Raw genomic sequence first — 12336 nt, forward strand, 5'->3', positions numbered from 1 at the left:
GCAAAAAGAAAAAGAGAGAGAGAGAGAGAGGTTGATATTGGGCATCAGTACCATATTTACACTTTAAGAGACGATGTAATTTTAGAAAAAAAGAAAGAAAAAAGGTCAACTATTACATAAAATTAACAGTTGAATTTGGATCTCATTAGTTTGGTATTTTTTTCATAAGTAGTTTTATATAAGTGTAATTGCTGGTATGAGTTGAACTGTATCTCCCACAAATTCATATATTGAAGTCTTAACCCCAATACTTCAGAATGTGACTTTATTTGGAAATAGGGTCATTGCAGATACAACTGTTGAGTTGTGCTCAACTGTTGAAGGGGGTGGGCCGAGATCTAATGTGACTGGTGTCATTATCAAAAGAGGGAATTTGGACACAGACACACACATAGGGAGAACACCATATGAAAACAAAGGCAGAGATCGGGGTAATGCTCTACAAACCAGGGAACAAAGATTGTTGGCAAACTGCCAGAAGCTAGCAGAGAGGCATTGAACAGATTCTTCCTTGTAGCCCTCACAAGGAACCAAACCTGCTGACACCTTGATCTCCAACTTAGTTTTCAAAACAATGAGAAAATAAATTTTTGTTGTTTTAAGCTTCTCAGTTTATAGTTCTTTGTTACAGCTGCTCTAGTAAACTTTTACAATTGCCATAAAATAAACTACACATATCTAAAAATATACAATTCTCACTGTATAAGCCTGTGAAACCATCATCACAATCAAGATAATGAACATATCCATCATCCTCAAAGGGTTCTTTGTGCCTTTTATAATTAATTCCTTCCTACTCATGCTCTTTTCTTTGCTGCCCATCCCTTTACTCAGTAAACTCATCTGCTTTCTGTCATTATACACTTATATGTATTTTCTAGAATTTCTTTCACTCAGCATGATTATTTTGAGATTCATTCATGTTGTTGTATTAATTGTTTTTTATTGCTAAATAGAACTCCATTGCATAGATATGTCACCATGTGTTTATTAATTCACCATTGATGGGCATTCGAGTTGTTCCAGATTTTGCCTGTTACATATGAAGCTGCTTTGGGTATTTGTTTTCAAGTCTTCAGCTTGATATATGAATGCTTTCATTTCTCTTGGGTAAATACCCAAGCATGAAATGACTGGATCATATGAGAGGTATATGTTTTACTTCTTAAGAAACTGCCAAACTGTTTTCCAAGGTGGCAGCACCATTTTTCATTCCTACCCTCAGTTTATGAGTGCACCAGTTGGTTTGCACATTAAAATCACTTGAAGTTAAATGCCTTTAAGTAGGTAGGAACTTTTAGATGATTCAGTCACACCATGCCTATTGCCTTATACCTTATGTTACCAACCTGTATGGTTTTGAATTTGCAACCTCTGATTTATAAATTGATTTAGAATTGGTTATTCAAGTATGTTATTCACATGTTACATGTGTACAAATCTCTACAAAGTCCTGAACCAAAGTCAGAAGATAAGAGTGTGCCATTGACCAGTCAAGTACCTCTCAGTGTGCCATAGCTTCCTCTTAGCTCTAATGTGCTCCCTGAAAAGTCAGAGTAAAGACATTTGTCCAGCTTTCCTCATCATAGAGTTGTTTTTGGGATCAAATCAACTTTTCAAAGAAAGCTCTTTGCAAACTACTGGATATATAGACTATTTTTTCATAATATCATGATAGTGGAAGGTTCTCTGAGAGGTGGGTTTCTGGAATAAGGTTCCCACAGATTGTGATACCTTCGTGATGTGGGTGGTGTCTAATGTAGAGTGCACTGACCAACTGTACCTGCTGCCTTCTCCCTCATTTCTGGGCAGAAAACAGATATCTGTAGACCTTGTGACAATGGCTAAGTATCTTACAGGACAGTTTCTCTTGAAGACTCTAAGGAGTCTGGGATTGAAAGTTAGGAAACAATAATAATAAATGCAGCAGCTAATTCTTATTAAGTATGTATTATTTGCTAGGCTGGTACAATTTTTTTTAATTGAAGTGTAGTTGACACACAGTGTGACATTAGTTTCAGGTATACAGCATAGTGATTCAACAACTCTATATATTATGCTATGCTGACCACAAATGTAGCTATATGGTGCAATTTTTTTCACATGAATTCCATGTAATTCTTACAATACCATGAGATAGATAGGTATGATTATCACTCTTGTTTGTTTGTTTGTTTTTAGATAAGGTAAAATTAAGATCTTAACAAAGGTAGGTAACTTGCCCCAGATACTAGAGCTCTAATCTATAGTGTCCAATCCCAGCTATGCTATCATCATATAATCTGAAAGGCCTATGATTAAACATCCTTTAATCATATTGACATACCTGTTGGGAAAACATTTTAAAAAAATTAAAAAATAGGGCAGCCCGCGTGGCTCAGCTGTTTAGCGCCTGCCTTTGGCCCAGGGCGTGATCCTGGAGTCCCAGGATCGAGTCCCACGTTGGGCTCCCTGCGTGGAGCCTGCTTCTCCCTCTGCTTGTGTCTCTGCCTCTCTCTCTCTCTCTCTCTCTCTCTCTCTGTATCTCTTGTGATTAAATAAATAAAATCTTTTTAAAAAATTAAAAAAAAAACCAACAGACTGAAGTAGTGTCCCAGGAACTGTACTCAGATTTTATTAAAGTAACAGTCACATTCACAAAGTAATAAGATTTGAAAGTCAATAGCAAGGGATTTGACAATTGTTAAAATGTAAAAAGCAATGGAATTTCAATTTGTAATGCTGGAGATTTTGGACAGGTATGTGTGAAGGGCCAGCCATGGACCACCTAGTTGATCCTTAAGGACTGACCAATCATATGGAATGTAGTTTGCCAAGGACCAGTATTGGTCACTTCCTAGAACATCACTTGGTGAGCCTATAGAGAGAATTAGATTCTGAAAACCACACATTTTATTCCCCCCAGAATTCTTTAAATTAAATCATAAGGAAACACCACATCAAGGCATAAAAGCAAATTTGTCTGGGTTCTTGGTTACAACAACCAAATCTACTTTAGGTAGTTTAGGTAGGAAGAGATTTACTGAAAAGTATTAGTTAGTTTGGGTCTCTGGAAGAGCTAGAGAGCTGGGCATGGATGTTGTACATCCAAGAACAAAGCAGCTAGAGAACATGCCCTACCACCAGGCACCTATTCTAGTGGAGGCACCATTGTCATTGTTGTCCATCACTTGATACCTACCACAGTATGGTTTGGAATCTAGAAACTCTACACAGCCCTCCCTAAGATGCTGCCATAGTCCTTGCCAGATTTGAATCCCCAGCTTGTGGCTGCCTTTTCGTGTAGCTCATTTGTACCTAAGTGTTGCTTGACTGAACCAAGGCCTTGTTTAGGACAGGAAGACATCTTTAGAAAGGGGTTGGTTGGGTGCTGGGTAGGTCAGTTCTGATCTACCATCAGCAGTATCTGCCATCAGTGATCCTTTAAGAGGACCACAGCCCCTACTCAACCTCCATTTGCCACTATTCCTTGATGACGATGGGGCCTTGTTGGCTGGTCATTCACTAAATAGGCCCCAAAGGCTCTGTAGACGAAAGTTAGAAAACGCCTAAACTAGATTTTTCTAAGATTCTCTCTAGTGCTAAAATGCTTTGATTCTATGCATTTCTAAGATTAAATTAAGGTAGAGGTATTTAAAGAAGTTTTTTTTCCTGTAGGGGTTGGCTAATTCCAATATATTCTCTGTAATTATCAGTGGTTAAGAATATTATACCTAGGGACTATGGCTTCATGTACATTTGCATTTTAGTGCAAATCCTAATTCCTCAATTAGATATATTAGTACAAGAACATCCAATTCACACAAGAGGAAAGGAAATGGTAAGAGAAAAATAGGGAACATTTGACAAAGATGTATAGAATTTCCTTTACAAGGGTATATTTATTTTGATACTTTCAAGGGAAGGGTTTTTAAGTTGCAAGTACTTGCAGATATAGTTATAGGGAAACTGCTTATAGTGTTTTGGCAGAAGTTCAGATTTACAAAATCCAAGCACAAAAGTCCAATAATCTGAAGAAAGAGCAAGTAAACTTAAGCTACCTTAAATTATACACATATCTATTTACATAGTCTTTTGCAATCTAACATCTCTCAGTGACCAGAAAATAACATTCTTGTTATCACCAAGGCACTCCAAAGACATCAGAAATCAGTGAGATACCATATTATTAAACAGAGTGTGTCCATCAACTGTATGATAACTTGATATGTACTATGTTATTGAGCCTAAGAGCTTGGGCTCTGGATTCAGCCCTTTAGAAGCTTTTAGTTAACTTACTTAGAAGATGGGAATAATGATAGTAACTACATCATGTTGTAAGTATAAAATTGGGATAATGTATGCTAAATTACTGGCATATTCCCTGGAATATAAGAAATGTTGTCTAGTACAGTCAGCAGGACACCTACACTGGCCTTTGGTCCTTTGCAAACTCAACTGATATTGTCAGCCAAGCAGTAATTAGGGGAGGCTGCTGCCCAGGAGAGAAAAAGTGGCTCCACCAGTTGATTCTCCAGAGGAAAGAGATGTGATATTCATAAATGTACAATCAATCCACCATCCTCCCACCATCACTGAGATGTAGAGATAGATCATCTGTCTTCCCCTGGGTCTTCTTTAACTCTTTAAGATTGCCCTTGCAATTCCTTAGGGACTGATTTCATCTGTATTTGATTTAGTGAACATCTATGTGCATTGACTACATACATGCAAAGTGCTGTGGCCTATGAACTGGGAGACTAGACAAACATGGATGCTGATTTAGCAAATATTTGTCAGGTTTCTACTATATTCTAGGGACCATTTTTGGCTCTAAGCATCAGCTAGGTCCTAGAGGTTCTGATGTGGTGGTGACAAGGGGGAATGATGTTAAATAAGCAGATATTAGGATTGACCGTGTCCCTACACATATGGGAAACCACAGGTAAACAATCATCTTAGTTTCCCTGGGACTGAGAGGTTGTCTGGTGCACATAATTTTCTGTTTTAAAGAACTGAGTTCTTTCTCAGGATGTGTTATTGTAGTGCTAAAACCAGAAAGGTCCTAGCTAAACTGGGATGAATTGGTTGTACTAACAGGTTTTATATCTCCTACTGGACAGTCTCTACCTTTGAGGAGTTTAATTCCCTTCATTCAAAATGAGAAACTGCCCTGGAATGCAGCTGTGATGTGCAAAGAGATCTGGAGTGGGACTTCAGAGAGCAGCTGACAACTTGGCCCTGGCTCTCACTATTTTGATGACCCCTGACAAATTAGCTCCCTGAACCATAGCTCATCCCTCTAGAGAAGCAAGGATACCTATCCTTGGGTGTTTGAACAGGTTAAGTGAGATAATATGTGTACATGTGCCTGGCTCAGAAAAATTTAAATTTTTTAAAAAAATTTCAAATAAGAAAACATATGCTACTGGCTTAATAATAAGAAGTTGCATATGTACATGGTTTTCTACATCAGCTTTCCATCATTCGTGCTTCATATATTATCCTGGAAATGTCCTTTAAATGTTTCCATTGGGTGTGTTGCAAGTTACTAACAAAATTGTAAAAGTCCCTGAGTGCAAGCATGATCTTTTTATGTTTGGGGTATTTCCTAAAAGCCTCTAGAACATAGCATGGTCAATTCTTGGGAACACAAAGTGATGAGGCTGGTTTGTAATGCCCGGGGGGCAAAATAAGCAGTAAATATTGTGTTTATTTTTACCTACATTTTAAACTGTAAATCCCCCACCATGAATGTTATTCCTATATAGAGAAAAGGAGCTAACTCAGATCAAACCTTTTTGAAGCCTCCCCCTTATCTAAATTATTGCATTTTAATCCCTTTACCTGCATGATTTCCTTGCAATGTGCAAATTTAATGGTAGGGAAAGGTGGCAAGAGAGGACAGATATATGCCTTGCCTTGCTAAGTAGACAGAAATCCCTCTGTGCCTGTGAGCCTGAAAAAACACAGTTTAAATGTCAGAGCTAACACCGTGGGTCCTAGAGTTTATAAGCAGCAACGAGCCAGCACATACAATCCACATTAGCCAAATGGAGATAAACTTCTTTGTAATTTCAGATTTTTCTATTAACATAATAGGTTAGTGGGCCTGCTCCTTTAGGAAATCCTAAAGAGATTTCTTTAAAAGTACTATTTAGAAGAGAAAATGTCACCCATTATTAGCTAGCTTTGACTCTTCCTGTATTAATTTCTCATCTTTCTCTCTCCATATCTTTCACATCAGACAATTTCTGCCACTGATTTCTTACCAAATGTTCATTCAGCATCCTTGATATATATCCTTGTGCAGTGGCCGTAATGTTCTTCGCATTAGGTCTCTTCTGATAATTGAATCAGCCAGGCCAGTTGCTTTTGTGGCTAAAGGTACCACAGGTTCTGAGAGATGGCTCATCATCAGGTCATTGGGATCAACCCCTAAACCAGATTGGAGAGAGCTACTCAAATTGCGTTATTAGAATCATTCCCTTCTGGTGCTTAAAGGATATTCCTGAGTTTGTGTCCATAGAGTATAAGAGGTCACTCCAAATGTTTTATTTTCAGGGTAGGGAAGGGTGGATAGGGTTCAGCAGAATGCTTGTAATTGCTAAAAGAGCCAATGAGACATCAGGGTGTATTAAAAGAAATATTGTGTTTAAAACAAGAGAGGCTAAGTTTTAGCAGAATATGAGCAGCAGTCTTCAAATTAAATTATCCATTTATTTAACTAACATGTGTGACACCTACTTTGTAAAAGGTACTGGGATATGAATGATACAAATCTAAGAAGTAGCACACTAAGACAGATGTAAATCGTATTAAGTGATAGTCCTGTGCTGCTTTTCTGGTTGAGCTCATGGGAGTGCTAGAATCTTTACTATAGTAATCACAAACTGAGATATCTAAACAAGGCTGGCTGATTAAGTGAATAAAATAGCCCGGTGTCAACTGTGCCAAATTGGATAAAACATGCCCTGTTTAAAGTGGGCAGCTGCTATTCATTACTATTAGATTGTCAACTTGTGAGAATGTGGATCTGGTTTTGCCAAGAGAAACTGGAGATTCAGAATTGTGTATGAAATATTTCGTTTAAAACTATTGTCGAGGGATGCCTGGGTAGCTCAGTGGTTGAGTGTCTGCCTTTGGCTCGGTGTGATCCCAGAGTCTGGGGATCGAATCCAACATCCAGCTTCCTGCATGGAGCCTGCTTCTCCCTCTGCCTGTGTCTCTGCCTCTCTCTCTCTGTGTCTTTCATGATAAATAAATAAAATTGGGCAGCCCTGGTGGTGCAGCGGTTTAGTGCCGCCTGCAGCCTGGGGTGTGATCCTGGGGACCCTGGATCGTGTCCCACATCGGGCTCCCTGCATGGAGCCTGCTTCTCCCTCTGCCTGTTCCTCTGCACCCCTCCCCCTGTGTCTCTATGAATAAATAAATAAAATCTTAAAAAAAAATAAATAAAAAATAAATAAAATCTTAAAAAAAAAACAACTACTAATTGAATGGTAGCTAATTCAAGTATTTAAAAGCTCTATAGAGGGATCCCTGGGTGACGCAGTGGTTTGGCGCCTGCCTTTGGCCCAGGGCGCAATCCTAGAGACCCTGGATCGAATCCCACATCGGGCTCCCTGCATGGAGCCTGCTTCTCCCTCTGCCTGTCTCTGCCTCTCTCTCTCCCTCTATCATAAATTTAAAAAATAATAATAAAAAAAATAAAAGCTCTATAGAATCTTACATGTCTTTGGGCAACATCCTGCTCATGGGCTTTCAGTTTGTAATTCTAACTCTCATCAGTAGGCTCTCATCACCTAGTCAAGGTGTATTTGCCAATATGTAGAGGGGCTCTTTAACTTGGGACTTCATATAAATAACCAGTTGGTATAGATTGCCAAGAGTCTGTAATAAGAATGACTCAAATTACTCGATGTAACCATTAGGTAAGGATAAATGACATATGTGTATTTTGTATGATTTTTGGTGGAGAGAGTTGGTTCTTGCCACTCACAGTGGCAAGTTTTAACATATTCAGCTGCCTATGTACTAGAGGCATTTCACACTTCCATTGAGGCTGGTTAAGGGGAATAGAAACTCCTGGACTCTGTTAATTTGAGACTGAACAAAGCTATTTCTCTAGAGGTTTCTCAGAGAAATCTTATGGTGGCCTTAGGCTAAATTCTTTGTTGATACTTTGACCTTCTGTCCAGAGCATCAGATTCATTACAAAGGAACTTACCTTCTCTATGTCCTCATGAAAGAAATGCATGTGCTCAGTTACTGGGTGGTAGCTCTTGAGTAACTTCTGGAATTGTCTGGATGGAACCTCTATTCCTTATGGAACACCCAAGTTTCAACTCTTCCCCTGCTGCCTGTATCATGCCAAAAAGAAATGCCTCAACAAACCATGTACATGATGAACAAGCCCCATAATAAGAGAAGCAATGGGCCATTTTCATCTCAGTTATTAATTATGTAAAATACATTTGCAATACCAAATCTGATGATGATTACCATTTTATTTGTTTGGCTGGAATACAGAAAGTCGATCATATACACTTTAGTTGCCTTTTTTTTTTTAAGTAAAATAAATGGAATAATAGGTACCATTTTCAGTGAGGGGTGATCACTCATTAGTTGCAAAGATGTGAAGATTTGGCTGGTACATTTGTTCAGATTTGTCTTTCTTGGAGTGGGAAAGCTAGAATTCAGGCAGAACCTGTCACTCACACAGAGACTACTTTACCCATGGCTCACTTGGATTAAGCTGTCTCACATTAGCATATGTAGAGCAGGATTAATATGCCATGGAACAGGGCTGAAGGAAGGAGGAACACATTTTATACTTGGTCATGAGATGAGTGATTGAAGCATTAGCAGCTGTTGAACTTATCGTCTTTATTTTCTTAATAAAAATTTGTGATTTTTACATTTTTAACATAAGAAAGGGAAGAGTAAGTTATATTTTTACAATTATTTGTAGATGATGTGATAGACTTTTGATAAGTCTATCCATTTTCAACATTTATAATTTCTTCCAATGGAAAGTTGAAAATTTTGTGCCCTTTTTCATCTATGTTTATGCAAAATATGTTTTCCAAAATTCTTTTTTTTATGTGTGTGCTTTTTCTAAGCACTAATCACTTCACAAAACAACCCATTACTCATCACAATAGTTTCATGAGGTAGATGTTGCTTTACAGTGCAGGAGCTGAGGCTTAGAGTAGTTAGCAACTTGCTTAAAATCTTGCAGTTAATAACTTAAATAATAACTTAAATAAATAAGATTTGAATCCAGTTGTGTTTTATTCTCATAGCAACTCCCTTGCCAGCTATGAAATATCCAAATAGCCTGCTTAGGTCTCAGAAAAAAAATTCTCATTAGATAGAGACTAAGGAAGGTAAGATAGGGAATATTCACACTGTAATAATTTTTTTTTCTGTCATGCATAAAAAAATGCAATGACTAAGAATCATATATATCAAATACACATTGATGTACTTAATCCTTGAGTGCCCCTTGCACCTTCACTGTGGACAAAACTGAAGATCAGCATGAGGCTGAAGGCAGTAGGAAAATCAAGTTTCAGGAGAGGTTCAAGTGTGTACTGAAAGGGTGAGTTCAGGTTCACAGGTAGGCTAAGTATCAGGCCTGGGTTGAAACAGCATTGAGTGGATGTGACAGTGATTTTTTTTGTGTGTGTGTTTTTTAAAATAGTATTTGATGACTTTCACTTTGAGTGGCATCAAAGTAATCCTGTGCCACAATAACTGCTCCAGAAACTTGTTGATTCTTTCTTTGGTATACTCTAATGTTCTTGCCTCTCTCTTTTCCACTTGTATCATTTTTTCATTTTTTCCAAATTTCTACAATCCAGATCAAATGTTTAGGTTGGAGTTATAACACATCAATCTTGGAAAGATAAAAACCATGGAGTTCAGTGTTTCCCAAATATCAAACCCAAGATGTTTCTAAAAATGTACATTTTTATATTCCACCCCTCAGAGGTTTTCATTTATTAATTTACTGTAGGGCTCCAGGATCTATTTTTTTGTTGTTGTTAGTTTTATTTTGTTTTGTTTTGTTTTAATCTTCCCAAGTGTTTTCATTAACCATTCTGGTTTGGGAAATTCTGATAAAATTCATCTCCTTCCATCCCACATGATGCTTTCCTCCAACTGCGCACCTGCTCAGCCCAGGGATTATGATAGTGTTGGTGAAGGAAGCTCAGCTGTATCAAGACACTGAGCTAAGGGCTTTACCTAATTTGTCCCATTTAATACATATAACCATCTCAAGAGACAGACAATATTATATACATTTTCCCTCTAATCTTTGAATTTGCTAGGAATGCATTCTCTTCTAGATTTTTGCTTAGGTATTAATTACTTGCCCTGCAAGGTACCCCTGCCTAACCTAAAGCCTTGGTTACATGCTTCTGTAGCACGTATGCTCATTTGTATTCTTCCATATTTTATTGAGAAAACAATAGAGTTTAAAGCCAAGGGTGGGAATTCTGTAGCCCACTCTGGATTTTAAAAACCAGATTTGCCACTCTCTGACAATGTTACTCTGGGGAAGCTAACATTGCTCTGTAATTTCCTCTTCTATAAAATGGAGATTTAAAATAGTATCTCCTCGCCCAGTCTTGAAGGGGTGGTTTCACGTATGAGATGAACCTTATCATTCAACCCTGCCTCAGCTCTTGGTTGTCACTCAAACTTTTGTGCTTGTCCAAGTAACCTCATATATATTTATATTTTTCAACCTAATATATTTTTAATAGGTTTCTAGTAGTTAAGGATGTGCCAAGACCTGTCAGTGTCCCAAAAGGGAGGATCCCAGCACCTAGAATCAGGCAAATCATACCCCAGGCAAGTTTTTAAAACTCTGAAAATAGGGGATCCCTGGGTGGCTCAGTGGTTTGGTGCCTGCCTTTGGCCCAGGGCACGATCCTGGAGTTCCGGGATCGAGTCCCATGTCAGGCTCCCGTCATGGAGCCTGCTTCTCCCTCTGCCTGTGTCTCTGTCTCTCTCTTTCTATGTCTATCATGAATAAATAAATAAATAAAATAAATCTTTAAAACTCTGAAAATATATACAGCCCTGTGTGATCAAAAGCATAAGCACCATTGGCCACCAGAGACAGGCAATCTGGAGGTGTTTCCTGGGTGGCAGTACACAAAAATCAGAGCTCCAGATGAGTGTATAAGATCTTTTCTTGATGATTCCAGGGAGCTGGAGCAAGGCAGAGAGAGAGAGAGAGAGTGAGAGAGAGAGCACCAAGATGGCATTCAAAGCCTGATCTTTGAGAGCAGTTGTATAAATGATGAAATGTGTGCCAAACCTGAAGGCTGCCCCTTAGGCCAAAGATCCAGGACAAACAAAGAAGCCTCTTTCACAGAAAGACTGAGGGGTCTGCCTCAGTTTGCTGTCTGTGCAGTTTGCCAGTGGTAGCCTGCCAAAAGCCATCTTTCTGACTGCCACGGTCCCAAGGGGCGCAGGAGTGCAAGCTTCCCCAGCCACCAGAGCCAAGGATGTCTCCTAGTCAGCAACCACAAAAAAAAAAAAAAAAAAAAAAAAAAAAAAAAGGCACCAATCATAAAAACCAGGGCTCCAGGCACATATAAAGCTTCCTTCCAGGAGACACTGGCACTCTAGAGCATAGCAGAAGATGAGTGCAAAATAGCTTCCACCCACCTTGGTCTCTGGGAAGGATTAAAGTCAGCCCCTATATGTGTGTTTAATTAGAAGCCTGCCCCTCAGGCCACAGCCAGGAGCTAATAGACCTCCTTCACACAAAGACCAAGCTCCAGGGTTTGTTGCCTCTTGCTGGGCCCTGGGGGTGGTAGCTGTTTAGGAACTCTTTCTTCTTTGGTTACAGTCCTGAGAGACCCACAAATGAGGCCTTGCTGGCCACTAGAGCCAGGTGATGTAGAGGTGTCTCCTGGGTGGCAGCTGCAAAAACTGGGGCACCAGATGCATGTAAAAACTCCCTTTGGGGAAATATTGGTGCTTGGGAGCACGGTAATGGGAAAGTAGGATGATGGTGCCTACTGGTGTCCATTCTGAAGAGGCAGGCTCCTAGATGTGTGTGTTTAATTGCATGCCTTCCTCTCAGGCCAACACTTTATTGAAAGCAGATGAAACTTCTTCATTTTAAGTCTGGGTGCAATCCACTGCTTCTGAGCCCAACCCTGGGCAGATAGATCAGCCCAAGCACAAGAGGCCTTTCAGAGCTTTTTCTCAGATTGTGGGCCTCAGGATATGAGCCATTGGTTTTCAGTGTTAGGTATTTTGGGGTATCTCTTAAAGGTTGGAATGCTTGGTGTAGGTTCAAATGTTTTACTATCTAGGGAGAAGTTC

This window comes from Nyctereutes procyonoides, unplaced genomic scaffold (genome assembly GCF_905146905.1).
Source record: "Nyctereutes procyonoides isolate TBG_1078 unplaced genomic scaffold, NYPRO_anot_genome, whole genome shotgun sequence".
Lineage (NCBI taxonomy): Eukaryota > Metazoa > Chordata > Mammalia > Carnivora > Canidae > Nyctereutes > Nyctereutes procyonoides.